Source organism: Macaca fascicularis, chromosome 20 (assembly GCF_037993035.2).
Source record: "Macaca fascicularis isolate 582-1 chromosome 20, T2T-MFA8v1.1".
Taxonomy (NCBI): Eukaryota; Metazoa; Chordata; class Mammalia; order Primates; family Cercopithecidae; genus Macaca; species Macaca fascicularis.
Window position 1 is genome coordinate 70218480 of NC_088394.1, and position 6000 is coordinate 70224479.

The 6000-nt window shown below is 51.8% G+C and overlaps 1 protein-coding gene across 9 annotated transcripts in view; it reads right to left on the minus strand.

The window, feature by feature from the left end:
• Positions 1 to 5749, minus strand: part of PDPR (pyruvate dehydrogenase phosphatase regulatory subunit) — a 59129-nt gene extending 53380 nt beyond the window's left edge. For 7 of the 9 annotated variants that reach the window (XR_006694947.3, XR_012429138.1, XM_074027597.1 and 4 more), the window contains exon 1: positions 5572 to 5749. The gene's annotated coding sequence lies outside the window, so the exon portion shown is untranslated. Of the gene's footprint in view, positions 1 to 4771; positions 5207 to 5571 lie in introns of all 9 variants that reach the window. The other 2 variants (XM_065537162.2, XM_074027598.1) reach the window with 2 other exon arrangements.
• Positions 5750 to 6000: the final 251 nt, after the last annotated feature.

Sequence of the window (6000 nt, forward strand, 5' to 3'; positions counted from 1 at the left end):
ACAAATACAGGTAATCTCCTCAGGTCACAGCCTCTTTGACATCTTTTTTTTTTCTTTTTTTTTGAGATGGAGTCTCGCTCTGTCACCCAGGCTGGAGTGCAGAGGTGTGATCTCAGCTTACTGCAAGCTCCGCCTCCTGGGTTCAAGTAATTCTCCTGCCACAGCTTCCCAAGTAGCTGGGACTATAGGTGCCCACCACCACGCCCGGCTATTTTTTTCTATTTTTTAGTAGAGGCGGGGTTTCACCGTGTTAGCCAGGATGGTCTTGCTCTCCTGACCTTGTGATCTGCCCGCCTCGGCCTCCCAAAGTGCTGGGATTACAGGCATCAGCCACCACGTCCAGACCCCTCTTTGACATCTTATCTGATACTCACCCCCTCCTTCTCCAAAACTTGGTTAGATGGCTCTTCTATGTTCTCCTATAGCACACTGCACTTCTCCCAGCACAGAACTTACCACACTGCACAATGGTCTGTTTGCCAATCAGAGAAGCAACACGCCAGCACAGCAGGGAATCCAGGCTTTGGGGGCAGACAGGTCTGGGTTTGAAAATATCCCCACCTCTCACTAGCTGTATGACTTTCAGCAAGTTACCAGATCTCTATGCTTTGAGCTCCTCATCTGTAATATGGGCTAGTAACACCTATCTCACGTGGTTACTGCAAAGACTAAATCAGACAAGGCAGGAAGAACATGGTACAAGCACCTAAGAAGCACTCAGTAAATAGTGGTTATTTTTTATTATTTTTTGAGACGAGGTCTGTCACCCACGCTGGAGTACAGCGGCATGATCATGGCTCACTGCAGTCTCAACCACCCAGACTCAAGCAACCCTCCCACCTCAGCCTCCAGAATAACTGGGACCACAGGTGTGCACCATCACGCTCAGCAGCTAATTTTAAAATTATGAATATTTGTAGAAGAGAGGTCTTACTATGTTGCACAGGATGGTCTTGAGCTCCTGACCTCAAGTGATCTGCCCGCCTTGGTCTCCCAAAGCGGGATTTAAAGGTTGGAATTACAGGCTGAGCCACCACACCCGGCCTATTATTTCCTTATTATAATGGAACTAAGAGAAGAAACCTTATAAATTGCTCAATTTTCCTAGCATTCAGCATAGGTATCTAGGAAATACATGTTGATGCATGAATGAGAACAGAGAACAAAGAAGATGGGGGAAAAATCAAGGGTAGGTCCCTAGATTTGAGGAGATATCTAAATACCCGAGAAAATTATTTTTATTTTTATTTATTGTGAGACAGAGTCTCAACTCTGTCACCCAGGCTGAAGTACAGTGGTGTGATCTTGGCTCACTGCAACCTCTGCCTCCCAGGTTCAAGTGTTTCTCCTGCCTCAGGTTCCTGAGTAACTGGGATTACAGGTGCATGCCACTGTGCCCAACTAATTTTTTGTATTTTTAGTAGAGATGGAGTTTCGCCATGTTGGCCAGGCTGGTCTCGAACTCCTGACCTCAGGTGATCCACCCACCTTGGCCACCCAAAGTGCTGGGATTACAGGTGTGAGCCACTATGACTGGCCAAGAATTATTATTATTATTATTATTATTATTTTTTTTTTTTGAGACGGAGTCTCGCTCTGTCGCCCAGGCTGGAGTGCGGTGGCGCGATCTCGGCTCACTGCAAGCTCCGCCTCCCGGGTTCACGCCATTCTCCTGCCTCAGCCTCCCGAGTAGCTGGGACTACAGGCGCCCACAACCACGCCCGGCTAATTTTTTGTATTTTTAGTAGAGACGGGGTTTCACCGTGGTCTCGATCTCCTGACCTTGTGATCCGCCCGCCTCGGCCTCCCAAAGTGCTGGGACTACAGGCGTGAGCCACCGCGCCCGGCCTAAGAATTATTTTTAAAGCTAATATTTTTATAAGTAGTTACAATGCACCAGATACTGCCTATGTATATAACTAACTTAATCCTCACAACCTTATGAGGTAGATATTAGCATTTCTACTCTACACTTGTACAGGTAAGTGAAAGTGACTCACCCAAGGTCCTACCAAATTGTTGAGCAGCAGAACCCTGTCAATTTGGCACTAGTGGCCTGCTATTTAATCATGACTCCACGCTATCTTTCAAATGAAAGCACATGGTAAGGAAAGGACAGCTGTGAGGACTGAACTATTAGGCACATCCCCCTAACAGGAAAAAGGGAACTGCAAAGGTGGCAGAACAAACACAGTTAACAGATGAGTTTTAAGGTGGAATTTAAAAAAACTTCAGGCTGGGCACGGTGTCTCACACCTGTAATCCCAGCACTTTGGGAGGCCGAGGCGGGTGAATCATTTGAGGTTGGAAGTTGGAGACCAGCCTGGCAAACATGGTGAAACCCCGTCTCTACCAAAAAAACAAAAAAATAGCTGGGTGTGGTGGCGGGTGCCTGTGGTCCCAGGTACTCATGGTGCGGCCACCATTGCATCTTGGGCCAAACTATCCAGTTCCCTTTTGTTGGATTCAATACTGTCTCACCACATAAGCCAATCTCGTGTTTTATTAATTTTTAAAATATTTTTGTTTTGTGGAGATAGGCTCACTATGTTGCCCAGGCTGGTCCTGAACTCCTGAGGTAGGAGGATCGCCTGAGCCTGGGAGACAGAGGTTGCAGATTATGCTACTGCACTCATGCCTGGGTGACAGAGTGAGACTCTGTCTTAAAACAAAAAAAGGGCCGGGCGCGGTGGCTCAAGCCTGTAATCCCAGCACTTTGGGAGGCCTAGGCGGGTGGATCACGAGGTCAGGAGATCGAGACTATCCTGGCTAACATGGTGAAACTCCCTCTCTACTAAAAAAAAATACAAAAAACTAGCTGGGCGTGGTGGCGGGCCCCTGTAGTCCCAGCTACTTGGGAGGCTGAGGCGGGAGAATGGCGGGAACCCGGGAGGCGGAGCTTGCAGTGAGCCCAGATCACGCCACTGCACTCCAGCCTGGGAGACACAGCGAGACTCCATCTCAAAAAAAAAAAAACAAAAAAAAACAAAAAAAAACAAAAACAAAAAAAGGCCAGGCGCAGTGGCTCACGCCTGTAATCCCACCACTTTGGGAGGCCAAGGCAGGTGGATCACTTGAGGTCAGGAGTTCGAGACCAGCCTGATCAGCATGGTGAACCCCATCTCTAACTAAAAACACAAAAATTAGCCGAGTGTCGTGGCTTGCACCTGTAGTCCCAGCTACTCAGGAGGCTGAGACAGGAGCATTGCTTCAACCAGGGATGTGGAGGCTGCAGTGGGCACAGTCGCACCACTGCACTCCAGCCTGGGCAACACAGTGAGACTTCTTCTCAATAAAAGTCCAGGGAGCTTGGCGCCAAAAAAGGGATTTCTGACCTTGTGTTCATTATGACCTTCAAAAGAGTGAAGTGGTGAGGGCATGAAGGCAGAGGAAAAGGGCTTAAGACAAGGAAGAAAAGGAAGGCACCAGAGTCTAGCACTTTTGCTGTCAAACCTAAGCCTATAGGGTTGGCGAAAAACCAAAGCAAAGCTTGATAGCAAAGGAGGTAAAGCCACGGGAGAAGAAACTGAAGACATCGGCCGGGCGCGGTGGCTCAAGCCTGTAATCCCAGCACTTTGGGAGGCCGAGACGGGCAGATCACGAGGTCAGGAGATCGAGACCATTCTGGCTAACCAGGTGAAACCCCGTCTCTACTAAAAAATACAAAAAACTAGCCGGGCGAGGTGGCGGGCGCCTGTAGTCCCAGCTACTCGGGAGGCTGAGGCAGGAGAATGGCGTAAACCCGGGAGGCGGAGCTTGCAGTGAGCTGAGATCCGGCCACTGCACTCCAGCCTGGGCGACAGAGCGAGACTCCGTCTCAAAAAAAAAAAAAAAAAAAAAAAAAAGAGAAACTGAAGACGTCAAAGACAGAAATGAAGCACATCATCTGGTTTAAAACAAATCATAGGCCGGGCGCGGTGGCTCAAGCCTGTAATCTCAGCACTTTGGGAGGCCGAGACGGGCGGATCACGAGGTCAGGAGATCGAGACCATCCTGGCTAACACGGTGAAACACCGTCTCTACTAAAAAATACAAAAAACTAGTGGAGCGAGGTGGCGGGCGCCTGTAGTCCCAGCTACTCGGGAGGCTGAGGCAGGAGAATCGCGTAAACCCGGGAGGCGGAACTTGCAGTGAGCCGAGATCCCGCCACTGCACTCCAGACCGGGCTACAGAGCGAGACTCTGTCTCAAAAAAAAAAAAAAAAAAAGAAAAAAAAAATCATATATTTTTTAAGGTTCTGGAAAATGACCGTATAATATTCTCTGCTAAAAAGAATAACTTCTGCTAAACAACCGTAAGACTGCGGCTGGCTCTACTGAGATCTGCTTATTCCAACAAGACCAAGGTGCTAGTTCTAACTTCGAGGTGTCCCTCTGTATGGCTTCGGCGTTGCACACAGTGGACCGCCGGTCACAAGGAAGACTGGATGAGCATGGGTGGGTTCACACAACATTTTCCACACTTGCCTCAGCAAAAGAACCACCTGGGACACTTGTTTAAAAACGACAGATTCCCAGGGTCCACCTCTGCAGAGTCTGATCCTGCCACTCCAGGGAGCTGTATTTTTCAACAAGTACACCAGGTGATCACGCGAGTTTAAGAAATGAACACAAGTTGGCCGGGCGCGGTGGCTCATGTTTGTAATCCCAGCACTTTGGGAGGCTGAGGCGGGCGAATCACGAGGTCAGGAGTTCGAGACCAGCCTGGCCAACATAGTGAAACCCCGTCTCTACTAAAAATACAAACATTAGCCGGACGAGGTGGCGCGCACCTGTAATTCCAGCTACTTGGGAGGCTGAGGCAGGAGAATTGCTTGAATCCAGGAGGCGGAGGTTGCAGTGAGCCGAGATCGCGCCACTGCACTCCAGCCTGGGCGAAAGAGACTCCGTCTCAGAAAAAAATAAAAAAGAAATTAACACAAGTCCCTGTCACTGGAAAAGCATACCCGTCGGGCTGGCTCCTCCTCCACCACCAGCCCCCAAACCCCGTACATCATGTTTATATGCATGTGAGACACTGGCTTGGAGATTCTTGTTTCAAATCCGAGGTATCACACATCGGCCCCCAAAGGTCAAACATTAAGAAGGAAGCTCACTGCCCTGGTCCAGGCTTTTCTAGGTGACTTCTTCCTCAGGACTCTGCAGCAGTCTTACTAATTATAAAGCACAAGCGGACCGCACGTCTCAACGCGGGAAAACAGTTCCACCTGCAGGGATGCGACCGGGCTAGGCGAGCTGGAGTTGGCTCTGCGCCGCAGGGGTGTGCAAGCCCGAGAGGGGGGAGCCCGAGGTCACCCCGCCCGCCCTGGCATCGGGGCTGAGGTGCAGGCGCCTGGAGGAGCGGTGCGCAGGCCCAGAGGTAGCCGAGGACACGAGCGGACAACATTCCGGGGACCAAGTACTGGCGCCTGGACGCGCCTTCGCGAGGCCAGGCGGAAATGACTGGAAGCGGGGGCTTGCGGAGACCACCCCCGGGCGAAACCAAAGGAGAAAGAGGGGAACCCAGGGGTCCCGGGGCGCTCAGGCCCGCGCGGAAGGGGAGGCCAGAGTGGCCCCGCAGCTATCTCCTTACCTCACGGGCCCCCACGGGCTCCGCGCTCACCTACAACCCGGCGGGAGCAATGCGGCTGTCACAACGGCTGCCGGGGGTCGCCGCGGGCCGGAAAGCGGGGTTCGGGGATGGAAAGGGGGCGGGGCGAAGAGAGCAAAAAGTTCCGGGGAAGCCGAGACCGCGACCTTCCGCGCTTTACGGCCCCTGGGCAAGGGTACGGCTGGCGCGTGACCTCAGCCGCGCACGAGCACGCCGTGACGCCCTCGCGGAGCCCCGCCCCTGCCACGTGAGCTTGTTTGGGTCTCTGAAGGCACCGCCCCCAGGGCCTCTTTGCCAGCCTCAGAGGCGAGCTATGGAAACTTTGACTCTTAGGGCCGTTTTGGAACCCGGGCCTTGGACCGGCGGGGTTTCTGCACGTGGAACCGGAACGTCTGAGATGATCGCAGATCC